Source organism: Ursus americanus, chromosome 2 (assembly GCF_024610735.1).
Source record: "Ursus americanus isolate L20-20 chromosome 2, mUrsAme1.1.p, whole genome shotgun sequence".
Taxonomy (NCBI): Eukaryota; Metazoa; Chordata; class Mammalia; order Carnivora; family Ursidae; genus Ursus; species Ursus americanus.
Genome location: NC_142128.1, coordinates 36,100,189 through 36,126,933, shown reverse-complemented (window position 1 = coordinate 36,126,933; position 26,745 = coordinate 36,100,189). Strand labels below are relative to the sequence as shown.

The 26,745-nt window shown below is 44.8% G+C and overlaps 1 long non-coding RNA gene across 2 annotated transcripts in view; it reads left to right on the top strand.

The window, feature by feature from the left end:
* Positions 1 to 15,505: 15,505 nt before the first annotated feature.
* The window catches only part of LOC148110542 (uncharacterized), a 62,552-nt gene continuing 51,312 nt past the window's right edge, over positions 15,506 to 26,745 (top strand). For both annotated transcript variants that reach the window (XR_015728096.1, XR_015728095.1), the window contains exon 1: positions 15,506 to 15,800. This is a non-coding gene — a long non-coding RNA (uncharacterized LOC148110542). The remainder of the gene's footprint in view (positions 15,801 to 26,745) is intronic.

Genomic DNA, 26,745 nt, shown 5'->3' with positions numbered 1-26,745 from the left:
CAAAAACCAGGGAGAGGAAGCTTTTCCACTTGGTCTTCAGAATGGGGAAGAGTACATTCTGGGTCATAGGAGCAAAGTTTAGACTTACTATCATAGGTAGTACATTTCTAGAGCTTTCTTATGTACCAGGGACTGTTTTGAATACAGAAATTCATCCTGTGAGTTAGGGACTCTTATTACCCCAGTGTTACAGATATGGAAACTGAGGCATGGAGAGGTTGAGTAGATTTCTCACTTGCACACAGCTACTAAATGGCAGAGTTGGGATTTGAACTGGGCTGTTGGGGCTCCTTACCTCTTTGCTATACTGCCCAGAGACTTGGAGATTACAGTATGCCACAATAGGTGCTGAAAACAAATGTGAAACAATGAGTTTATGAATTAATCAATGCATCTCTCTCCTTTTCCATGGCTAGTAGAAGCCCAGTTTGTTTCCTATTGTTGGTGGTAATGTGCTCAAGGGAAGGGGGGCTGGCTTAAGGGCATGAGTAAATGATTGGTTTAAGCCAATTTGGATACTCCCACTTCCCTTTGTTTGCAGTGATTAGTTTAGGAGTGGACTTGTGACTTGTGGGTATCTGCTTGGGTTTCTGGGAAATGTTTTCCGCCTTTCCTATCTTTGAGCCTGGCTGTGTCAGAAACTGTGGCCTGGAGTGTTGGACGTCATCTCCCCATAGGCCTGAGGACAGTTAGTGGGGCACAGACACTGGGAAGGTGATAGCATCACACAGACACAGAGGCATGACTGGACTTGCCTCTCTCTGCACACTTCTTATAGGAGATAAGGAGCCCCTATTGTTGAAGCTATTTTTATTTGGGAATTCTTTTCCTTGCAGCTAAAATCTTTCCAACTGACAACTTGTATTTGAAATCCATTCCTTCCTTCCTCCCTTCATTCATCCAGTAAATATTTATTGTGCATGTACTACATGATGGGTCCTGCGCTAGGCACTGGGGATGCCATAGTGAATTCCATTATGAATAAGGCAGAAACAAACTCTTCAGAGGTGGGGGAGGCAGGTGTCAATCAAGTAGACAGGTCAGTGGGTATTCATCAGCGTGACAAATGTGGTGAAGGCTGAGTAAATGGTGATGTCAGTTGAGTTTGATGTGGGGATTAGTCTTGTAAAGAGGTCAGATGATTTCCCTGAGGAAGTGACGTTTGAGGTGTGGTCTTAAAGAAGAGTAAGCATTTGTTTAGTAGGGAGGGATCATGAAAGAGATGTGTTCTAGGGAGAGGAAAAACAAGGGCAGAGGCCCTGCAGTGGGAGGGAAACTGGGGACATCTGGAGGTAAAAAAAAGTCCTTGTGGGTGGAGTGTGGATCACTGAGGTGTGTTAGTAAGGGCCCTCCCAAGAAACAGAACTAATAGAAAACATAGCTGTACGGAGAGAGTTTTATTATGAGGCAGTGACTTACACAATGATGAAGGCTGAGAGGTCCCATGACCAGCCATCTATAAGCTAGAGGCCCAGGGAAGCTAGTGTGGTTCCAGTCCAAACCCACTGGCCTGAGAACCCAAGGCAGGAGGAGACGGATGTCCCAGTGGAAGAAAGAGAACATGTTTGCCCTTCCTCTGACTTTCTGGACCTTCATCAGATTGCATGATGCTCACCCACCATGGTGAGGGTGATCTTATTTACTCAGTGTACAGATTCAAGTTTTAATTTCTTCCAGAAACATTCTCACAAATACCCCAGAAGTAATGTTTTACCAGCTATCTGGCATCCCTTAGCCCAGTCAGGTTGACACATAAAATTAACCATCACTTGGGGACAGAGGAGGGAAGGTGGGCTAGGCACATGAAGTCCTAGGTATCATACCAAGATCTTAGGGCTTTACCTCTAGACCTGTGGGAACCGTTTAAGCATCAGGATGATGAACTCAGATTTGCATTTTGGGAAGATCACTGCACAGAACACCGTTTGGGTTGAAAAACTGTAACAGGATTCTGCTGAACAGTGGTCACACTGAAATCACGGCAAGTCTGTGAGCCCTTTCCTGCCTCCCTGTGTGGCCCCTGATTGGAGCTCCATGGGCTAATGTGTTTAAGTTGGTTGCTTATTTAGAATTATCTTTGATTTGGCACAGATTTCTGTTTCTCAACTTTATTTATCTCTATAGCTTTCATTTGAGGATAGAGATGGTGTATTTTCTACTGCTCATGTATTTTGAATGCATGTTCTAAAATCAAAGGGGGGCTGTGGGTGAAATGGGAGGTCACTGGGGTGTGGAGAGAATTGAAAATATTCATAGGCCTTAAACTGTAGCCTGCAGTCTGTGAGGGAGTGTGTTTGGCGCCTCTCCTATTCCAGTCTGATTTCTGAGGGATTTCTCTTTCTCACAGACCACTCTTCTAGCATAGGGGATTCTCCTTCTGGCTTTGGGTGGGTAGGTAGAACTTATGAATGTCCCATACATTTGGACCTGTTGGATGGGGTTGTGCAAAGTGTCAAGATGGGGTGGACATAATTTTGCTGGACAGTCTGCAGGCAGCAAGAAGAAGGAAGCAGGAAGAATGCCCTCAACAGATAGCACATGCAACAGCTGGAGTGATCGTCAGAACAAGGATGTGTGACAAGTCCGTTTAAATGGCCATGGATGGACAAGAGGCATTGACCTGGTTCCCACTGCATTGCGGCTGGTGGACAGAGTTTGGCTGCCTCTCTACACAGGCTCATCTCCATATGCCCTCCTGCCAGATCTGATCTCCTCGGAGAGCCCACTGACCTCCTTCTAGGTGGCATCTCATCCCCTTCTCTACCCTCTTTCAACCTAAGTAACCCTTTCCAATTTGTTTTTATGGACTTCTAAGTTTCAAGAGGCTTTTCCTGTCTCAATCAGATGCCCTCTTGCAAATCAAAAGTTGCAGCTTCCAAGTGATGATTGTGATATAGCATCAAGAGACTTCTTTACAAGTTTAAAAAAAAAAGAACAAGTTTTTTCTCTTTGTACTCATCGGAAAAATATGTATTGAGCACTTATTATGTGCCAGGCAAGTTCTAGGTGCTGGGGATATAGCAGGGAATAAAGTAGACATCCCTGCCCTTGTGAAGTTCTTGTTCTAGTCAGGGGAGATAGAAAAATATGCATGTCTCCTTGACCAGGGGCACGTTCCTCAGTAAGGAGATGTGAAACAGAAAGGCACAAAATGACTACTTTTAAGATATCATCTTGCTTCATTCTATTGAAATATTTCTTTTTTTTTTTTTTTTTTTTTTTTTTTTTTAATTAATAATGATTTTTTATTATATTATGTTAGTCACCATACAGTACATCCCCGGTTTTCGATGTAAGGCTCGATGATTCATTAGTTGTGTATAACACCCAGTGCACCATGCAATATGTGCCCTCCTTACTACCCATCACCGGTCTATCCCATTCCCCCACCCCCCTCCCCTCTGTAGCCCTCAGTTTGTTTATTGAAATATTTCTTGAAAAGCAACTAGAATGGCACAGTCTGAAATTCAATTCTTGCATGTTCCTGCAAGAGAAAGGTCAGTTCCTGTGGCTTGTCACTAAAGGTCTTTAATATGACCTCGACTTCCATGTTCAACTGTTATCCCCACTCTTTACTTTCACAAGCTCCATGTTTCTGTCAAACCAAGCCTATTTATGGACTTCCTTATGTGGAGTGTGCTTTTCTGCCTCTGAGCCTTTGCTCCAGCCCTTCCCCCTGTCTAGAATGCCCTCTCCTCTCCTGACATTCTAAATTCTTTCCATTCTTCAAAACTGAACTGTAAGTACTGAAAGTGCTTGAACCTAGTTCAGAGTGAGTCAGATACATACCTGGTTTCAAATCCTGGCTCAGCCATTAACTTGGGTGAACCACTTGACCTCTTCAAGTTTTGATTTTCTCATCTCTAAATTGAGTTTGTATGAAGATTAAGTGGGTCAACACAGCAAAGTACTTACCACATAGCAAACATTTGTTAAATGTGAGTGGTCATTATTTTACCTTGTGATGGGTGCAGACTTTGGATAATATATATTACACATGGGATGGATGTGAATCTTTTGGAGCCAGCAGGATAAATGTAATGGAAGAAAAATGGCACCCAAAGATGCCAATAGCCAATGCCATAATCCCTGGAAAGTGAATATGTTGTCTTACATGGCAAAAAGGACTTTGCAGATGCGTTCAAGTTAAACATCTTGAGATGGTGATTCTCTTGGATTATCTAGGTGGGCCCGGTGAAGTCACAATCTTAATAAGAGAAAGACAGGAGGGTCAGTGTCAGAGACTGGTTGGAAGATACTTTACTTCTGGCTTAAGATGGCGGAAGGGGTCATAAGCCAAGGAATGCAAGTGATTGGAAGAAGCTGGAAAAAGTGAGGAACGGATTCTTTCCTAGAGCCTACAGAAGGCAGCCCTGCCAACACCTTGATTTTAGCCCAGTGAGACTCATTTCAGACTTCTGATCTACAGTGCTGTAAGATCATAAACTTGTGTTGTTTAAAGACCTAAGTTTATGGTTATTTGTTATAACAGCAATGGAAAATTAATATACACCCATCTTTAGTGATTCATGCTTTTCATTTGATTCACTTGAAATATTCCACTCAGGTTGTTAACGATCTGTTCCATATTTCTGGTTATCATGAAAGCCATAGGCACTTTCCTTAAGTTCCGTTTGCCATCTCAATGCACAGGAATTCTTTCTCTCCCTATATCTGAGGTAGTCTGCCTTATAGAGATGACACAGACTGGCAGCCTGATACAACCTAGAGGTCAAAGGCCTGGACTCTGGACCTACACAGACCTGGGTCTGAATCCCTGGATAGGCCCCTGAGTAGCTGTGAGAGGATGAGGAAGTGACTACCCGAGTATCTCCAATCTTTAGTGCCCTCATCTATAAATTAGCAATACTATTCCAGAGTTATCATAAAGGGAATATGAAACAATGCATGTAAAACTCTGAGCACATCTCCAGCACATAGCAAATACTTGACAAATGTTGGTGGTAATTATTATTACCATTAATTTGTTTATTGTTATTCTGATGTGATCGCGGGCTTGTGCCTGTTGTAGGGTAATTTCTGGGGTTTTCAGGGACTGTGGCTGCTATAGTTCTAAGAACCTCAAAGATTATTGCTCAGGGATCACTGTTCCATAGAGCACACACGTGGATGGATTCATTACGGAGGGCAAGATGATGCCCTGGGAAGAGTTCTGAGTAGGGCAGTGAGGTGCACAGATTTAGTAACTAACATTGAGTCCTTACTGTGTGCCTGCCTTTGCTAAGGGCTTTGTATGGATTTGCTTGTTCCTTAAGCCTAATGGCTGTCTGCAGGGTGGGAGTTAACATCCGCATTTGACAAAGGGGAGATCAAAGGCCAAGGAGGTTATGCAGCCTGCGCTGGGTCTGGCCACTAAATGTGTACTGGCCCAGCCTTTTTGCCTCTAGTGCTTCACATTCTTTATATTCAAGATCCTGACTCCTAGGTAACGCTGCTGGGAGCAAATGCTGTCCTGCCTCAGGGAGAGGTGTGACCCTACCAGGAGAAGGCTTTCCAAGCTCACTCACTTGCTGTGGAAGGAAGGTGGAGTGGAGCTGGCAGCGCCTTCCTGGAGACAGCTCTGGACAAAGCCACTCAGGCGTGTTTTGAAGTGAGGCTGCCCTAGGGGGTGTGTAGAAGAAAGGCAGTGTTATTGATGTTTCCCATCACGACGCTTACAGTTTCTTCATTTCTGGTCCCTGAGCCTCAGGAGTCCTCAGTGCAGCTGCCAAATTGCTTCATGCTCCAGAAAGTGGGGTGTCTCTTAACTAAGAAAAAAACTGGCATTTTCCACCAACAGCCCCAACTGTTAGAGCTTCTTATAATATTAACAAGGCATCTACAGCATTCCCCAGAGAGCACCATGCTTCTTATTCTTTTCTTTTCTCTCCCAGAAAGGGCTTTGTTCTTTCTCTCCTTTTTCCTGACCATTGAAGGGACTCCATCTGCTTTGGTCTGGGCCTGTGACAGCCAATATGGTGTCCTTTTGGCTATTTAAATCTAAATTAATTAAAATAAAATAAAAATTCAGCTTCTCAGTTGAAGTAGCGCATCTCAAACGCTCATTTGCCACCAAACGCTCATTTGCCACCACACTTATCCGTATGAAAAGTAGCTTGTGGCTACTATGTTGGACCACACAGATACAGAACATCTCCATCATTGCAAAAAGTTCTCCAGCTCTTATTAACTGAGCACCTGCTTTGTGCCAGACATTGTTCTAGGTTCTGGGAAGTAAGTGGTCAACAAGAAAAGCGAATCTCTTCCCTTGTAGAGTAACCTCCATGATGGGTAAGGCAGTCATGGAGATAGTAGGTGCAGAATGTGAAGAGTCCAAAGGGGACTAGGAATGGTCAAGGAAAGGAGAGCAATGGTGAGTGGAGAGCATAGGCAGACAGTTGTGGGGAAGGCAAACATGAGGTGCCCTCAAACCCCCTTCCTGCCCCGTGTCCTGAAGAGCTCATGTCTTCAGCCCATTCACCAAATCCTTTGCTCGGGCTGTGCCTACTTTGAATGCAGGGCAATGAGGAGGACCATCCCCAAAATGGTAGCCACTTCTGTGTGTGGGGATGTGCAACACCTGGTGGTGAAATGGAGAGAACTTCAGGTGCCAAGAAAAAAGCTAGGGTGATCCCTTGGTTGACAACAGGCTGGTGAAGTCAGGGTGTTACTTCTCTTCCTTGGTGGGGAAGAGAGAGCATTGACATAAAGGGGTTTCTATTCCAAAGCACAGCGTTTCCTCCCAGTTACCACTCAGTGACTAAGGAATTAGTGGGTTTATATTTGACCTACTCCTATCCTCTGACATTGTGGATCGATACTTCCCTCTTCTTGGGCTTGCCTAAAGCACAAGTGGCAATGCCAGTGACTTGTCCTTAATGAGAGGAGGTTTAGTATCTGTAAGCAACAGAATGATGGGTTACAGTGGAAATGCTGTCTGCCTTCAGGTAGGGTCCCAGAAGTGAGTTGGTCAGTTGTTTGGGCTGCTCTGGGTATGGTGTCTCCCAACATTCCTTCATGGGTTTTGGTGTTTAACTTCCAGAGAACTTAGATGAAGGAGACAGATGGATTCCCGTGTCTTTTCCCAATATTACCATTTGAGTCAATTTTATCATGTCTCCAGATACTGAAATTTGAAATGACTCCTGGCCACTTATTCACCATCAAGGAGAGAATTACTGTTTAGATCTTGAGGATGAAGTTGGTAACTGGCTGGACACAATATGACAGAAAAGAGCTTAGGCTGGCCTGTCACAATCAAAATCCCAGGTGGCATTCTGTTGGAGGGGATTATGGAGCCAGCACTGCCAGAGATTGTTTGAGCCAAAGAATATGGGTTCTTCTTTTTTTAAAAATTGGATTTTTTAAAAAATTTATTTGAAAGCGCGTGTGCGCACATGCACGCACGCACACACGCACGCACACATGCACACACACGCAGGGGGAAGGGGCGGAGGGAGAGAGACAAGCAGGCTCCCCGCTGAGCAGGGATCCAAATGCAAATGCGGATGCAGGGTTTGATCCCGGGACCTTGAGATCAGGACCTGAGCTGAAGGCAGACGCTTTACCCTTTAACTGAGGGAGCCACCCAGGCACCCCAGGAATATGGCTTCTGCTGCGATAATTCATGCCTGTTCTTTATCCTTGGTGGAGACTTTTATTCTCTCTCATAACTTTTATTTGTTGTGTGTTTACCATATGCCAGGTTGTATATCTCAATCCTTATAACAACCCTGTAAGATTGGCCCCATTTATCATGCCCATTTTACAAACGAGCAAGTGGAAAGGTCAGACGTTTGAGATAATGTCTAGTCATAAAGGGACTGAGCCACAGAGCTGATATTCCAACCTTGGACTCCAGCTCTAGAACTGACTCTCTTAATTAGGGTGGTATATCTTTAACAGAAAACACCTAAGAGATGAGGCCTTGGCTCAGTCTTGGCAGGCAACAGCACCTTGCCAGCATTCAGTATCACTGTTTTCATTGCTTTTATTTTTAATTGAAATGATATTGGTTTTCTATTTGCAGTAGTGATGAAAGTTTCCTCTAAAAGTAAATGTATTTTATGTAAAAAAAAAAGTGATTCTATTTAAATAAAAATATGAAGTAATTATAAATATGGTGTGGATGTGGCAAAAATAGTGACATTGGCATGAGAATACCCCAGATCTTCCATTAAGGCTGAGACATGGCCATTTGTTGGTTATGAGGGGAAAGGATGTCATAGATGGACCTTCTGGGCATTGAGGAAGTGAAATGCTAAGTGCTTCTGTGTGGGGGCACTTAGAGACCACCCTGGCAGAGCTGAGAGCTGGAATGCTCTGATTGTGGAAAATAAGGGGATTTCTCTGGAACATCTTAGAAAAGGGAGGCTTGATTGTGGTTAAGGAGGGCAGTGCTGAAGTTTAATTCTTACTGGGAAACACCTGTACATCTACTTTAGTGAGCGCTGATGTGAGGCCTTCATTGTGCCAGCTGCTTTTTTTCATCATCTTGATGAATCTTCGAAACAACCCCTTGGACATGTATGGTTCCCATTTTACAGATGAGGACACTGAAATGCTGGAAGGATGTCATTTGAAATGACACATGTACGCAGGGAGCCTGTATCCAGAGACCCTGCGCTTATCCTCTATCTTATAGTCAGTCATCACACATGCTTATACATACTCATTTTCTCTTCTTTTGACCTCAGTTCTTTGATGGATCTGAGAAGAGTTGTTGATTTTCGTTCATTTCTTCCCCCTTGTTGTCTGAACAACAAGGATTAAAAAAAAAAAAAAAACACCCTAAAAAAACCAGGCTCCTCTATGCTGGACTGGAGACCTTCATTTTTTAAAGATATTTTCCTGGGGTATAGAACTCTAAGTTGACAGTTCTTTTTTCTTTCAGCATTTTAAAGATGTAACTGGTGTTACAGGAAGTCTGCCGGGTAGGAATGTAACAGGCACTTAATACATATATGTTGAATGGATATGTCCATGGAGATGAATGTGTCATCAGATACTATCAGATGCCTTTTTTCTGGATTGTAGTGGCTTCTAATTTTAAGTCTCCTGTAATGCTTATCATTGTTCCCCTGTGTGTAATGTGTCCTTTTTCTCTGGTTATCTTTAAGATTTCTCTTTATCTCCTTTTTTTGGACTATGGTTGGCTTGAACTTTTCTCATCTCAATTAAATATAGGTAAGACCAAGAAACTATCTCTGGCCAGTGGAATATGAGCAGAAGAGTCAAGAGACATTGTATGATTTGCCATATTCTATCTCCACTGCTATGGCAAGTGGCGACAGTGTTGAAGACGTTTTGTAGGTCCAGGTTCTGCTGTGAGGATAGAGTGGACTGGTGGCTCCAGCTGACCCATCATAAACATGTACCATGCAGTAGATACTTTTTATGGCTTTTCAGATTTGAGGGATGTTTGTCATTGTAGCATATCCAGCCTACCTGACTGATAGACTGTATCACTTTCCTCCAGATGGAATCAAGGAGAGAGAGCCCAGTATTAAAAATTCCTTACTTATAAACCTAAACCACTGACAACCATAAAGATGGAGGGATAGCAAGGAGGAAGATACTGTAGAACAAAAGAAAAAACACACACAACCAATCCTACAGAATTTTCGTAGATCTCTACCTCATCTTGCAAACAGCAACAGCACTGTTTGATAATTAAGATGCATATGCCACCTGACATTAAGCAGCCTTTTGTGAACTGTTAATTAAGATTTAATCCGTCACATATTTTATTCTTACTGAATTAGAAGATTAGTGTTAATTTCTGGCAGGGTTCCATTACTCCCTGTTGAAGGAAATCAATGTATCTGAACATAATTTAATGAGAAGAAGCTGGTACCATAGTGAAAACAGGCTGGAGAGACATTATCTTGACATTTTAGGTAATTCAGTAAGCCTGGCAAAAGAGGAGTGATTGACAAAGTCATTATTTCTTTCACCAAGGGGTACAAAGCGCATTTCTGACAATGAATTAAGATTTTGGTAGTGAAAGAACACAATGAGAATTAAGAATGGGGCTGATGAAGGGCTTACTCTCTACCTTGTGTATAGCTTCTGGGCAAGGTTTGTCAGTCATAGAATTCGCATTCCTGGCTTGAGATGAGGAAAACAGCGTCAACAGAGTGAAGGGAGGCAAGATAGGCTCAGACAGTGGGTGGGATACTTATTTGCAAGGTGTTTTCAGGTTGGATCTGGTGAGGACTGGTGTTTACAGGAAGTCTGCCTGGGTAGGAACGTAACAGGCACTTAATACATACATGTTGAATGGATATGTCCATGGAGATGAATGTGTCATCAGATACTATCAGATGCCTCCCACTATGAGTAGTAAAAGATGCAGAAATGTCCTTGAATGTGCCACATGGTCTTACTGCATTGAAACCGTTCCTTAGGCCCATTTAAAAATGCAGGAATAGTGAATGGTCAGTAGTTCATTTATTGGTAAACATAGTAGATGTTATCTTTTTATGCTGCTGATGTTGGGGAACTATGGCAAGACAGGTGAGGGGGTGGGGTAGGAGGGCTGGGCTCTGGCCCTAGGTGGTGTGTAGAAGTGAGGCAGGGTGGCCTCACAGGTAACAATGTGGTGCGAAGGGGGAACAGAAGCGGCAACCCAGAAGAAGCTGGGAGTCCAGGGGCACATTGTGAGCCATCAGTTCTGATGTGATCAAGCTCAAACATAATGCCTTAGTGAGGCCAGGAGAGACCAAATCACTGGGGACAGATCAGAAGCCAGTCCTGCCTCCTCAGGAGAGGTTTCTGCTCGTGTTAAAACATAAGGAGAGAGAGTGGCTGTTAGAGGTTGCTTGGGCCTTGACTGTGAGCAGAAAGCTAAACCAGTTACAAATTTTATGGGGTAAGGATGAGTTCCTACCCAACCCCCATACCTCCTACTCTCTGCTCTTCCTTCCACCCTTTCGCTCATCATTCCTTCTCCCTAACCCCCTTCCTCTCTCCTTCCTTCCTCCCACACTGTTGATGGAGAACTTTAAGTCTCTATTAGCAGAGGAAAGAGCCCTGTCTATGGCAGAGACACAAAAACTGTCAATTCTACAGCCTCACAAACAAACAGTATGGGGAGGATTAGTACCTAGACTTGGGGGTGCAGGCAGGCAGGGAGCGTCTTGCTGGGGTCTGAGTCAGGTTGAGAGCACTGCAGTGCCAGCCCAGAGCAGAGAGAGCAAGCTGGTGGAGACTCCTCAAAGAGAAACTGGCCTAAGGCAGTGAAGGACCAGCTTGCCAGAGGCTGGCTAGTTTCTCAGGGTGTGTCATGGGGTCCTGGTGTGGTCGGTAGAATTTCCAGGAATGGTCCCAAGAGTCCACACCCCTGATCCCCAGAACCTGTGAATGTGATGATTCATCACTCCTGTGGCTGTGTTCTATTGTATGGCACAGTTCCCTGTGCCCTGCTGTAATTCCATGAGCCCTGAAGAGCAGAGAACTTTCTCTGGCTGGTGGCAGAAGGGAAGTGAGGGAAACCTGAGGTGTAAGAAGGCCTCAAAGTGCTGTTGCTGGTTTGAAGAACAGAGGTCACAGGAGAGTGAATGTGAGAGTCCTCTGGGGGCCAAGAGGGACCCCTGGCCAACAGCCACCAAGGAAACAGGGACCTAGTCTTATAGCCACAAGGAACAATAGCCTGCATGAGCAAGGTGGCAGAATCTTCTCCAGTTCCCGCAGATGTGAGCCCAGGACAGCCAGTATTGTGACTTTGCCTTTTTAGGCCCTGAGAAGAGAGCCCAGCAGAGTCCCTTGGATTTTCCAGCACCCGTGAGAGGATAGATGAGTGCAATGTAAGCTGCCCAGACTGTAATAATTTGTTATGCAGCAATAGCACACTAACACACCTGACCTCCCTTGACCAGAGTCGTACCCAAAGCTGCATGATGCAAAGCTGGGTTGGGGTCAGTGAGGTAGACTTAAACAAATGTGGTAGGTTAGCGTGGCCTGGTGGCCTTAGGTAATAGGGAATAGTAGAAAAATAGAAACTGTCCCATAGGCACGTTTCCATTCTATTGGAAGACATTTAAAAATAACGAGATTTTTTTTTTTATGAGCGTATAGTCATTATACACACACCTCATACAGATTTTGTGTTTACCTTTTTCTTGAATTAAAAAAATAGTGTTCTGCAAGGATGGCATGCTGAATTTGGCTCCTTCCTCCTGAACTATCACGTGTAATCCAGTGGCTGCTGGGCCCTGGGAGTGGCCAGATGCACGTGTGGTGCTGGGCTTTGTGAGTCCCCAGCAGAGAGAACTGGGGTGAGCTCAGAATGTAGTGGGTGCTGGGAAGAACTTGGTCCTGAGGAGACAAGTGAAGTCCTGAAGGGAGAATTGAGTGAGGTTCCCTGTCCCAGTCAGTGAGCCTGGGAAGAAAAATAACCACCCATCTAACAGGGCCTGGGAACATAGAATGCATAAAAGAAGAATCTGGCAGGGGCGTCTGGGTGGCACAGCGGTTAAGCGTCTGCCTTCGGCTCAGGGCGTGATCCCGGTGTTCCGGGATCGAGCCCCACATCAGGCTCCTCTGCTGGGAGCCTGCTTCTTCCTCTCCCACTCCCCCTGCTTGTGTTCCCTCTCTCGCTGGCTGTCTCTATCTCTGTCAAATAAATAAATAAAATCTTTAAAAAAAAAAAAAAAGAAGAATCTGGCAGATTTGATTCTTTAATTATTAAAAAAAGACATTTAAATGGCAGAAATTATCATAAATAAAGCCAGTAGATGAATAATAGACTTGGAAAATATTATGCAAAGAATATGCAAAGAAGTCATCTAGGTGAGCTTAAGAAACCAAATTAAAAAATGGGCAAACTCAAATGGCCAAAAACCACATGAAAGTGTGTTTGCAGTTAGTGAAGACCAAAGCCCTTGTTAGTTTATATCTTTCTGAATGTCCAGAATATAATAAGAGTCCTAATGCCTGGTCTGGTGGGGCTATGAGGGATAGGATGTCCATACACTGCTGGTAGAAAGTGAAGGGTTTTCTTGGAAAGTGATCCGAGAGTAGCTCTTAATTAAAATTAAAATACATAAGCCTCTTGACTGAACTATCCTACTCTTGCAAATCTAGCCCATGGAACTGAAAACAAAAGTAAGCAAGAACAGATGTTCGAGGATATTTAATGTGGCTTTGTTTGTAGAGGGAGGGAGGAAGAAACAAGGTAAAGATCATCTGCAGAGGAATGGTTGAATGAATGAATGAATTAGGGACGATTTTCTGCCATTGAAAAGAATGAGTCAGAGCAATGCTGATTGTGTTAAAGGTATATCCATGAATTATGATTGAGTAAAGTAATTGCTGAAAGGTGTATATATGATCCCATTTTAATGAAGATAAAAGCAACCATGTACATACATGTATGCAACATATATGTACTACTGATATATAGTTATTTAAGGGGCGCCTGGGTAGCGCAGTCGTTAAGCGTCTGCCTTCGGCTCAGGGCGTGATCCCGGCGTTCCGGGATCGAGTCCCACATCGGGCTCCTCCGCTGGGAGCCTGCTTCTTCCTCTCCCACTCCCCTGCTGTGTTCCCTCTCTTGCTGGCTGTCTCTCTGTCAAATAAATAAATAAAATCTTAAAAAAAAAAAAAAAGAATAGAGAAAGCTATGGAATGGTGCAGTCCAGGTTGTAATATGAACCACTGGGTAGTGGGAGGGGAACTGCGGAGAGGAATTGCTGCATAAAAAGGAAAAAGAAAAGACCACATGAAGAAAATAAACTCAATATGTGTGATATGATTACCTGGAACCATTTAGATAAATTTCTAGATGTTTATGTAAAGAAATGTAAAATCTTACATTTAAAAGGGGAAATTCATTTGGCAAATGGAATAAGGTTCTGACCAGGTCTGCAAGTAATTTGGGGGAAATCAAAGTGTTAAGGAATATATATTAAAATCTTATAAGATGCAGCCCAGTTTAATAGTCACTCATCCCTGTTACATGAGGTAGTGGCAACAGCTAAGTGCTGCAGTACAATTATTCTAACCCAGTCTGGGGTATTTTGCCAGGTTTCCCCAGTGGTGACATGTTGTATAACTGTGGTACAATGTTACAACCAGGAAACTGACATTGGTACAATCTGTGGACTGAATTCCAGACCCCATTCGTTTTCTCTGGTTTTTGCACACATTTGTGTATGTGTATATGTGTAGTTCTGTGCAGTTTTCTCCCAAGTACAGGTCTGTGTAACCACCACCACGATCAAGTTACAGAATGACTACATCACTACAAAGGAGCCCCCCTTTTTCACTGCCTCCACCCCATCCTATAGGGAGCACCATGTAGGAGCAGAGACATAAGCTTTTCCTGCTGTTTCCCGTGAAGGTTTCACAGACTCCAGGTGCACCGTAGGCTCTTGCTCCGTGTCCCTCCTGCCTCTGTCCTTGTGGCTTTTGTTGCCTTTTTTGTGTCCAGGGGTGTCTGTCCTGCGCTGTGCCACTGCCTTATTGACATAATGCCCTTCTTTACAAATCTATCCTGCTGTTTGCTCTGTTCTCCTTCCCTTGATGATTGTGGCTTTGAGTAGCTCATAGACTCATCTCGTAAGATTGGCTCTTTTCATAAACCATTCTCACTCTGTTTCAGGTTGCATCCAGCCTGATTTTGGCAGGAAGGCTCTCGTTATCTTCTGGAGCTACAATGGCCTGACTTGCTCAGACTGGGCATCATCTTTTGTGCAAGCATCATTTAGAAAATAAAATGCATTTCTCTGAGAACCCTGAGAAGTTTCCTGGGTATTATTACTAAAGGCTCAGGCTTTACAATTCCTATTTCTCAGGCAATTCAAGGAAAAAGAAGGAGAAATCAACCAACTCTCACTGTCCTGAGGCTCCTATGCCTGTCTCTCCTCGTCTGGTACTGGCCCACTGGCCACCTTCAGCTTTATACACTTGCTTGGCATCTAGTCTTATTTTCCCCCGGTGTGCCTCTCAGTTAGTAGGTATTCGATAAATATGAGACTGCTGAGAAACTAAAGAACTGGGGAGTGTTTCTCTCTCTCTCTAATTTGTTACATTTCTTAGCACACTCTTAAGGGTTCAGTGCATATCTGCTGAATTGCACTGAAAGACAGCACCGCCTAATTTTGGCCAAATTATATTTATTGTAACTTGTCTCTGCAAGTCCCAGTTATCCGGAGTTTGATGGAGGGCTGTGTACTTTATCAGTGTGATGTGTTGGAACAAGATTGGTCTGGCTGGATAATCTCAGGCTATTTACTTAATCCTTCTCAGCCCCATTTATAAAATTATCGTGTTGTGAGAAGTAAAGGGACAAGCCAAGTGCCCAGCACCTGAGCAGGATTTTGATAATTGGTTGGCTTCTTACTTCTCCCTCCTGCCACGCATCCTCTTGCTCATGGGGTTGCCCCGAGCTAACAAGACTCAGAGATTAGCATGCCTTAGGATCAATACCTGTGGAGGGGAGGAGCCAGAAGCGGATATATAGGCAGAGGAGTCCCATGGGCTGCAAAGCAGTTTCAGTCAGGGTTTCTGTGGGGGTTGTGTGAAGCTGGTTTAGAGCTGGAGAGGTGTTCCCCAACTGGCACCAGGAGCTTGGCTCTTACAACTGCAAAACCCATGACTGGATGCAGGCTGCTCAACCTTTGGGCAAGTCAGGGCTCCTCAGCTGAGGCAGTCCCTGCCCCAGGCTCATGGCTTGGGGCTTTCTGCCCATAGCTGTCCTGGTGCTGCGCGGAATAGGACGCTCATTACTGAGGGAGGATCTGAACAGTGCGTCACAACATTCCCAGGCCAGTCACTGCTCCACACCATCTCTGAGGGTAAGCTTGCCATGGGAGAGGGGGAGAAGCTGTTTATTTGAGCTTTCAAGAGCCAATTTGTAAGGTGCTTCTTTAGCTTTTTTGGTGAAGGCAAAACTGTTGACATAAATGGGTGCTTAAGCATGAATATATCTAGGTTTCGATTACGGAGCATTTCCGCTGGTCCTGGGATCATAGTGGACCACATTACGAGATACTTGGAGCCCCTTCAGTTCAGCTTGCCAAGGGCCTCTGGAGACTCTTCATACATTTGCCTTGTCTTTAGGTAGGACTAACATTGCATCAGTTTGCAGAGTGACCTAGAGACACAGAAAACAGGATTCTACTAAGTCTTAGAATTATTCACAGAAAAGAGTTCATACTTTTGTATCTAACAGGCCAATTCGAGTTAGTTATATGCAGGAAATATAATTGACCCTTAAAAAACATGGATTGTTTGGGGCGCCTGGGTGGCACAGCGGTTAATCGTCTGCCTTCGGCTCAGGGCGTGATCCCGGCGTTATGGGATCGAGCCCCACATCAGGCTCCTCTGCTATGAGCCTGCTTTTTCCTCTCCCACTCCCCCTGTTTGTGTTCCCTCTCTCTCTCGCTGGCTGTCTCTATCTCTGTCGAATGAATAAATAAAATCTTTAAAAAAAAAATGGATTGTTTGAAATGTGGGTTTATATATATATATGGATTTTTTTGTGTGTGTGGATAGAGTACTGTGTGTTTTTTCTTATGTTTTTTTGTTTGTTTTAAAGATTGTATTTTAAGATTTATTTGACAGTGTGAGTGAGCACAAGGGTGGGGGAGCCCGACTCGGGGCTCAATCCCACGACCCTGCGGTTATGACCTGAGCCAAAATCAAGAGTTGGATGCTTAACCAACTGAGCCACCCAGGTGCCCCTAAAGATTTTATTTTTAAGTAATTTCTATACCCAACATGGGGCTCAAACTGACAATCTCAAAATCAAGTCATGTCTTCTGACAGCCAGCTAGGTGTCCCTCTTACAGTTTTTTTAATTTTTTCTTTTAGCTTACTGTATTATAAGAATATAGTATAATATCTTTAAAAAAATACAGTATATAATACATACTCAAAATGTGTTAATCGATTGTTATTGATAAGGCCTGTGGTCAACAGTAGGCTATTACTAGTTAAATTTTGAGGGAGTCAATTTATGGGTGGATTTTTGGGTGTATGGGGTTGTACCTTGTGCTGTTGAAGGGTCAACTGCCATTCAGGGATACAGAAAAATAGCCCTCTTCACCTCTGCCTTGATTTCCTGGCACCTGAAGGCAGTTGGCTTTAGGATAATTCTTTACTCCATGAAACAGGGATAGCTAATCAGTTTAATAGAGCGGGCCAACTCACGCTAATTGTTCATGGTTGCCTGCCATGCAGGTTTCTGGGACATAAATGGGTGCTTTAGGTTTAGCAGGAAAAAACCCTCATGATCGAGTAGTCATGTCTGCCAGGGTACAGGACTGGTAGGCATGCTATTCTGGGTATGTGCTGCTTTAGCCGTCAGTTTTAGGAACCGCAAACCAGCAATAGTGAAAACTGCTCATGGACAGCATTATATGCTTCCCAATCTAATTCCCTTCCCTGCTCTCTGTCCAGAATCCAAGAATCTTTGAGTATTATTCAACGAGACATAGCAACATGTGGCATCTACTGAGGCTGTTCATGCCCTGCTGCTTTTTCTTTTCTTTTTTTTAATAGATTGGTTAAAATACGCCCTGAGCAATGCCTTTTGCTTTCCCTAAATGATAGTTGGGTGTTCCATGCCATATTAAGAACAATGCTTTCTTATGTATTGGCATGCTTATGTGTAATGCAATAACATTTGGAGATGTTAATTTTATTTATAAGATAATTAATAGTTACAGGCTATAATAATAGTTATGATTTAGTGCATGCCTAATATATGCAGGCAGTTTATATCCCTTACCTCCTTCAACCCCATAAACACCGTATTCTCATTTATCAGAAAGGGAGATGGAAGCCCAGAGAGGTTAAATAACTTCCCGAGGTGTTCCAGCAGTTATTTTTTTATTCCAATGCTCATACTCTTTCCACTGGGTCCCATCGTTTCCTCAGAGCCTCCTAGACTTTAATTTTATCACACTAATATTCCTTCCAGGTTCTTAGGTTGTTTCTAATGGCACCCCATGGAAAGGGAAGCAAGACACTGATGTCCAGAAAAGTTCCCAGGCATTTGCTACTGTTAGGTGCACAAACGCTCATTTCCTGATGCTTGAGATTCTTGAGCTGTGCAGATACAGTAGGTAATTAGGCATCTCCTTGTATACCTTAGGACTCTACGGTTGCAGTTAGAAAAACCAGACTGTGGCAGCCTCAAGAAAGAGCAGGATTTGTTGTGACTGCAGGGGGCATCTCAGGAACTCTGAGGTCAGGGGGCCTTTAGGAGCCAGGGGTAGAGCTCTGGGGACTCAGGAGCTCCTCTCTACATCTGCTTTGCATTTCTGCCCTTCTCTGCACATCTTCCTCTCTCACTGAGGGATGGCTTGCTTTATTTCCCTGTTGTCATGGCAGAAAATGGCTGCCACATGGCCTCTGTTCCAAGAGAGCTGTCAGGAAAAACTGGCTCTCCTTTCAACTGCAAATTCTTAGGGAAGGAAACTGAATGGCTCGGCTTGGGTCAGGTGACCAAACAAGTATGGTCAGGAAAGTGGCTTTATGTTGTACAAGAATGGCTGGTCCTGTGCATGGCAGTGGGAGTTTACCATGTTCCTTTAAAAGAGGATAGAAAAGAAGCTGCACAACCCAATCAAAAGACCAGTGAATTGGTTGATAAGAAACCTCGGTTGTTCTCTAAGCCTGGTACTGATTTGTTATGTGGTTTTTGGAAAGCCTATTTACCTATCTGGTAGGTAATATATATAACATTTACGGAGAGCTTTTACCATTGCTAGATGGTAATTAGAATGGTGTGTTTGTGGCAGTTCTGTTGGTCAGGGTGGGGAGACAGAAGCACTGCATAGAGTGATTAAGCAAGTTGCCCAAGATCCCACAGCTAGGAAGTGATGGAGCTGGGAATTAAACCCAGGCCATCTTAGTCCAGAGTCCATTCTCCCAACCAATGTGCCATACTCCCTGCCGTGTAGGAAATGAGGATAGAAAGTGAGGTTGATCAATCATACCAACTCTCCTGGAACAGAGCTGAAAAAATCTTGGAGAAAGCCCTCAAAGTTACCTGCACTGAAAATGTATCTTTGTCCAAAGGCAGGCTTGACTCAGCATGGACCAGCCACATCCCTGGGTGAACACTGAGGACCCTTGTCTGGCTCTTCTGGGAGTGATGGGAATGGCCATGCCCTGGGTTGCCTTCTTTACCTGTTGTGTCCACTCTGCATTTAAGGGGTAGGGTCACATGAAGGCACCGTAGTCCCTGACTCCTAGTCAGGGTTTCTATCCTCTATTTGAAGTTCTGATTGTGTTTCTTGAATCTGGAGAGTAAGAGGTGTACATCTCTCTGTGCCAAATCAGCTCTGCAAAAAGGAATGAGAAATTTCTAAAAATACGGACTGCAGAATCCCATTTCATGGAGGCTCAGGATATCTTTGGGTTTGCTATGCATCAAGCAAGGTAGGATTCTGACCGACTTTCCTTAGGTCTGATCTCGCCCTTTCCTCCCATGAGATGATGGCATGAAACATCTTTATTTCCATCACGGCAACTTCAGTCCGTACTAAACGTTTTGAAATTATTTGTTCATGTCTTTTTCCTTCTGATGGAACATCATTTCCACAAGGGTCAGGATCTGATCCATTCTGATTTCTCATAGTTGTCTTGCCCATAGTGGACATTCTGCAAACATCTCTTTGTCAGGTGAACTGAGTTTATTTTGAATGCTTTCTCCTAGGCCTTTAGATTTTTGTGTGTGATGAAATCTTGTTCATGAGTAAAGGGTTGACAGTCTTTGAAAAGATGCTGTGGTTGGATTTCACATTTCCTTAGAGAAGTGCGTTTTGGGACTTTGAGTCAAATGTTCTCTTCATTTGCTTGTAATATGAAGCACTTGCAGTTACAAGCTTTCCTGGGGGGCAGAGCTGATACTCTGAAAGACCACATTGTTTTATTTCATTGCTCCAACTGGGCAACACATCCCATGTCAGAATTTGTAGCTGGATTTGGGGAGGAAAGGGGATCCAGGGTCCACAGTCTCCATGTTTTCTACCCTGGGTCCCCAACCTACTGAATGATGGGTCCCTTTCCTGTGACAGCCCTCACATCTCTTGTTGCACTGATGACCTCCCAGGAAGAGGATGCAGTAATGCTGCTTATCAAAGTGGGCTGCAGTGTGAAGTCAACTCTAGGACCTCCCTCCTTCATTGTGGTCCTCACATCTAAGAGAGACCACTTGCCCTTTGAATATGGGAAATGGATCTGGCTAAGCACAGCAGGTCTGTGGACAGCGGAGGGGGGGGCTATGCAGGCCTAGGGATGAGTGCCAAGAAGGGCTTCTAGGAGCATGTGTACCTATATGGAGTGTGACCATATAGGCTCTTCCACTGATGGGGAGGTTTCCACCTCTCAGCTGATCTGGGATCCCCCTCTGTCCCCAAAAGAGGGGCTTGGCAAGAGTCGGGTCAGCTCAGTCCAGCTCTTAGAGATAGCTTTTTTGCTGCCAACGGGATCCCAAACCCCAAATCTTATGCCTACAGCCTCTCCCTGGGCATAGGTGTGCATGCCTTCATGGGTGCTAATGCAACAGCTGCCTGGGCTTCATGTCACCGGTGCAAGAAGAGAGCAAGTGGGGATATGAGGTCTAGAGCAGAAGTGGTGCGGCTGGAAAGTCGTGAAACTGAAGGCAAACCTTTGAAAAGGTGTATGGTGACTAACATAATAAAAAAATTTAATCTTACCTGAAATAAAGGTTTAGAGTAGAGATTTAAAAAACAACAACAAAAAAAGAAGGAGCCTCTTTAAGTCTCCTTGCTTCTTTAAAACTGACTTAACATTCAAGAGATATTCAAAGATGTGGTTTTCCCTAAAGGGAGACCGTTCTTAACGATGAAGAAATAATGACTTCAAACCCCACCCCAGTTCAATTGCAGGGCACATTTGGACTTGGTGATCCCACCTGAATTAGGTTGCTGTGTATCTGAGGGAGCTTGCAGGGAACTACGCCTTCATGGAATGCATGAAGCATCCCCAAATTCCTGATCTGAGTTAGGACCACTGTAAGTAGGAGGGTTGCTGAATATCTTTTTCTTTCTTGGAAAGGAATAAATAATTTAAAATGATTGGATAAAAGTATCAGTACTGTTGAACCTAAAAGACCCAAACTGTACCCAGTGTTTGTATCTGCTGCCAGGGTAGCTGTCAATAATGGAAGGTCTGTGTTAGGCACCCTTCGGATCTGCACAGAGCCTCTCTGCTGGCTTCTCTCCAGGGATGCTACAGTTGATGCAAAAACAGATTTTCCTCTTTTTGTGATTGAATTCTTTGCTGGAGGGAGTGGCTGTTACCTTCTCAGCACTGAGTCCTGAGATGGCTTTTCACCAGCCTGTTTGCTACTAAAATGGACTCTCTGGCAAGTGGAGAGCTACACCTGGAGGCCTTTTCTGTTATCACTCCAGGGAGGAGGGCAGAGAAACCTTTCCTAACCCCAGGGGTGGCCACTCACCAGTCAGGTGTTCCTCCTTTGCAAGTTGGTGCCCATTCTGGCTCATTATCAGTGAATGGTCTTGGTATGGACTACGCCAGGTGGTTAATGAGTCAGTGATCCAGGAGCTGCAACCATTCTCATTTTATAGATGGGGAAGCTGGTGCTTAGAGCAGAATGGCTACTTGCCCAAGATAATGTCTGAGTAAGTGGTAAAGCCTGCATTCAAATCCGTGTTGGCATTTTGCTAGGTCCAGTCCCAGGCCCCCTCAGTGTCCGAATTCTGTTCATGGGTGCCTTTGTGTTCTTGCTTTCACCGTGGTGTGTCTTATACAGCAGGCCTAGAGCCCAGCCGTCCTCTCCCCTCTTCCCAGTCTTCCTGATGTGCCTACGCTGCCTATGCCACAAGCTTAGGGCCCTTGAGTGGTGTACTAGGGATCTCCAGAGAAACAACCAATGGGATATCTGTGTGTGGGTGGATGAGGGGTCCGTCCGTGTGTTTGTGTGTGTGTGTGTGTGTGTGTGTGTGTGTATAACTTATTTTAAGGGATTGGCTAACTTGATTATGGAGGCTGGCAAGTCCAAAATCTGCAGGGTGGGCTGTTGGGCTGGAGCCCTAGAAGGGCTGTTGGTGCAGTCCAAAAGTCATCTGCAGAATTACCTCTTGCTTTGGGAAGGTCAGTTTTTTGTTTTGTTTAGGCCTTCACCTGAGGCCCACCCATATTAGGGAGGAGACTCTGCCTTACTCAAAGTCCACTGATTGAAATCTTCTTCCCAGAAGTGTTAAGAATTACCTTTGTCCACATATGTGGGCACTGTGGTCTAGCCATGGTGACACATAAAATTAACTGTTACAAGTAGAGTTAGCTCAGGTTGGAAACCCTTGACCCTAAAGCTGCTGTCATCCACACAGACACTGTAGGGTTTGGAGGCTGTGGTGTTAATTGGTATGCTCTGTGGGTGGCTTTGCCTTGTGGGCCCTGTCTCTTGGGGAGTAGAGAGCAGGGAAGCCCTGGGTATTGCAACAGGTTGTGTATGTGGGGGGAGGGTGCGGTGCACAATGCAAGCAGTGGGAGACCTTACCTGAACCTTCTGCATTTCAGAAATATACCCTGGGTGCACTTTGAAAAGCCAGAGAAATGTGAACCTGTCTTTGCTTGCTTTGCGAAATGCTTCATGATGTAGCTCAAGCATCCAGCATAGTCCCTGGCGTGTAGTGGTTACCCCTATATGGTTGAATACATGGATGGTTTGTGCAGGTGTCCCCAACAGTTTCACTCCTTCATTCAGTGAGTGTGCATCTCATAAACACTGGGTGCTGAGCAGAGCTAAGCAGAGGGGATCCAGATTGACCAAGAAACGTGGTTCCTGCCCTTATGCTGGCTGCATTCTAGTTGGGAAAGTGCAATAAAATAGCATTAAAGCAAATAATATACTTTCAGGTTATCATGAGAAACATAGAGGAATTGGGCTGCTGATACAGAGGGGCCAGGAGAGACTGGCCTTCACCAGGAAGTTCTGGGAAGGCTTCTTGGAGGAGGTGACATTTAAGCAGAAACCTGAAGAATGAGGTGCAACCAGGCTGTGGACATCTGGGGAAGTATTCTAGGCAGATGGGGCATCATGTGGAGAGGAATCTAAGAGCTTGATGAATTCAAGATATTGAATATAATTCAATATATAACGATTTATAGTAAAATGATTTGGGGGGGAAGGTAGCTAAATTGGGGATCATGTGCCCAGACAGAGTTGCATGGAAGCCTCTTCTTTGGACAGTCACCATTCATATAGTTCTTTGACAAGGTCCTTGTTATGGCCTCAGAATGAGTGGTGTAGGAGGTTTTCTCTGTTCCGGGACAGCCCTTCAGTCTGAGGTTAAAACAGGAAGACTTATGGAGGGTCTACTCAGCCAATGAAGCATTAGCCCCCCATGGCTCTTCAGATGGAGAAGGGAACCAGGAAAGTCAGCCTGCATCAGCCCTCCTGCCCTGTCTGACTTACCACCACACTGTTTCTTTTTGTTCCCCCTTTACCCTCCCCAGCCAGAGCATTTCATGACTTACCCATGCTGATCTCTTTGCTTAAGACAATGACTTTGGGGAGCAGGTGGGTTGGTACCAGGTTCTTTGCAGCTCCTGGTCCCAGTCAGTCCAGGCCTTTGTGCTTTGTTGGGATTTGTCTGCTCTGGGATTTGTTTGCCTGTGAATCCCTATGCTGCTCAGACGCTCAGGCCTTGGGCAGGACTTAGAAGAGAGTGAGTTTCTGATCCATTTGAAGTTTATTGAAGGGCTAGCTCTGAAGTGGCGGGACTCCTTAATCTCAACTACCGGGGGTTTCCAGGAGGATTTTGGGGGGCCTCTGGGGTCCTGGAAGAGTGACTGGAAGCACAGCTGAGGCAGGTACCACTCCTGATGAGGGTGGGGTAATCGTGTTTGCAGTTAAGTGGTTTTGCACTGAGCCCACCAGAATAAAGTGTGGGCAGCAACAAAGTCTTGGAAATTTCAGCTCTGCCTTGGATGGGCTGTTATCTCTCCTTCAAAACTATCCCAAATGCACCACTGCACCATAATTCTGATGTTATCAATAAGAAGTCACGGTCAGTGTCTGGCCTACTGTGGTTGATTGGTTCAATGAGTGCCTGTCAGGCCACTTCTATGGGCCATGCCCTGTGCCAGTTGCTGGGACTACATCGGTGAATGAAACAGACCCAAATCCCCTGTTCCAGGAAGCTGAATTTCTTAAGATTTTCCTAGAATTTCTTCATTCAGATATCATCTGTTGCAGCTTCTCATTGTGCTAATCATATAGGGAGGCAGAAAAAAGGCTATTATTATCTCAAGGACTTTGAGCAATAAGTTTGGGTTTTATGTTTGGAGGTTCCATTTACGCATTCACTCACTCATCAATATTTATTTATTGAGCAACAACTCTAGATTCATCACCATCTGGTTGGGGGGATATAGTGAGGAAGGAATAGGAAGGAGTCCCTTTCTTTATGGAGCACTGAGTGAGCAAGGAAGATGGATGTCCAGCGGATTATCACATAGGTGATTACAACTGTGGTCACTGTTGTGCAGGACACAGGAACAGTGGCAGGGCCTGACCTCAGCTTGGGAGTTGGGGGAAGCCTCCTAAAGAAAGTGATACTGGAAGAATAAACGGGACTTAGCCAGGAACAGTCCAGGGGGAGGAAATTGCATGTGCAAGGGTCCTGTGGTGGTGGTGGTGGGGGCATGGTGTTTGACAAATAGTGAGAAGGAGAGGTGGTTGGAGTGTGGTGAGGCAGGAGGGTAAAGTGAAGTTGGAGGGCTGTGCTGGGCAGGGGCTGGAGGATGCAGAGCATCCAGGGGTGGGAGTGAATTTCAAGATCCTGGTCAGGGCTTGAAGGGTAAGCCTACTGGCTGAGGGGGTGAAATCTGGACTTTGAGGTGAGGGGACTTCAGGCATCCAGTGGTAAGAACTCAGGGGCAGTCTTGGCCTGACCAGGGTTTTTACATATAAGCAATACCACATAAGCTATTTTTGAGGCATAAATGATCAGACCAAATGCCTACTCTCGCACCCACTCTTTTTAAAAGATTTTATTAATTTAAGAGAGAGGGAGAGAGCACGCCCAAGTGATGGGGGTGCGGAGGAGCAGACGGGGAGGGAGAAAGTATCTGAAGCCAACTACATGCCAGCCTGACGTGGGAATTGATCTCAGGACCGTGTGATTGTGACCTGAGCTGAAACCAAGAGTCAGATGCTCACCTGACTGAGCCACCTGCCACACCCCCACCGCAATGCCCCTGTTTTATAACACTTGGCCGCCACAACCCCTTTACTGCCCTGATGAACATACAGATGACATAACCCACCTTTATACATAGCATCAGAAGAAATCACTATCTTGTTCTAGTTTTAAGGAGAAATAAAAGAAGGCAATTTATAATAATAGGTACTTCAGTATGTAAATGCTCAATTACACTGGAGTACATGATGAAGTAACTGCTCTCAAATCTGCTTCTAATGGATATGGGGATTTTTTTTTTTGTTTCTAAAGATTTTTATCTACTTATTTGAGAGAGGGAGAGAGAGAGTGCGAGTGGGGCAGGGCGGGGAGGAGCAGAGCTAGAAGGAGAAGCAGGCTCTCCACTGAGCAAGGAGCCCTATGTGGGACTCATCCCAGGATCATGACCTGAGCTGAAGGCAAACACTTAACCCACTGAGCACCCAGGTGCCCCCAGATATGGGGATTTAAGAGAAGGATGACAATATCCAGGTGAGTACTAGTGATACTTTTTTTTTTTTAATAGTGACATTGAGACAGGAGCCACAGCAGAATGCTATGAGCACTAAGAATGAGTAGGTATGTAGGGTTGCTCTGAGTGTGAAGACTACCCAGTGCTATCCTGGTGACTTGGATACCATAGGTTGTGTTGATCTTGGTGACTTGATTTTTCAAAATGCTCAACAGCCCTTGGTCAGTTTTGAATGGCACAAAGTACATTTACGTGTCAGAACAATTCAGGGTTGATCTCAATCATGTATACATAGTTTTTATTTACATTTGGAGTGGAGTTAGGTTCTAGTTTAAGATCATTCTAAACAGGTTGATTTATTAATTGCCACAGAGAATGTCTGGTGGGCCAATTCAGAGTTGTGTGGGTCATGGGAAAGTGCGTGTGTCTGTTCCTTACACTGCAGGATGTGTCACCTCTTCACTAAATGCCACATGCCCCCAGAGTCACCATGACAACCAAAATCATCCCCATAAATTCCCAAAGCTCCCTCTAGGGGGCAGCACCTTCCCCACTGAGGATCACAGTTCTAATAGGACTGAAGCCCTGGATGGGTTAATGAAGGGACTCTGGGGGGAGTGTCTACAGATATGGTTGGCCTAGTGGGGACAGGAGGAGGTAAGTATGGGAATAGTTGGTGCTCTCTTGGAGGTAGTGAAGATGTCTCTTTGGGAGACTGCGTGGCCCTGAGACTCTGGGGTCCAGACCAACGGAGCTCCTTATAGGACCGTGGGGTCTCAGGTATAGAGAAGGGAAGTGGGGATCTGCACGGGGAGGCCTGGATGTCATAGCCATTTGAAAGCTTTTGTGTCATAAATTTGAAAAACTCAATTCTGAAAGCGTGGGACAGAATAAAATTGGCCTATAAAAATAAAAACATGGTTACAGTAAAAATGAGATGAAATGGGAAAAGGCAGGCGCTCGCTACAAGGAGCCTGTCGTTGCCGCTAACCAAATCAGTCCCAGTAATAGCCCTGGCACGGAGCTTGCGGCCTCATCAGGCCTCTGTCCGGCCCCTGTAATTTAACTAGAGGAGGTACCTGTGTT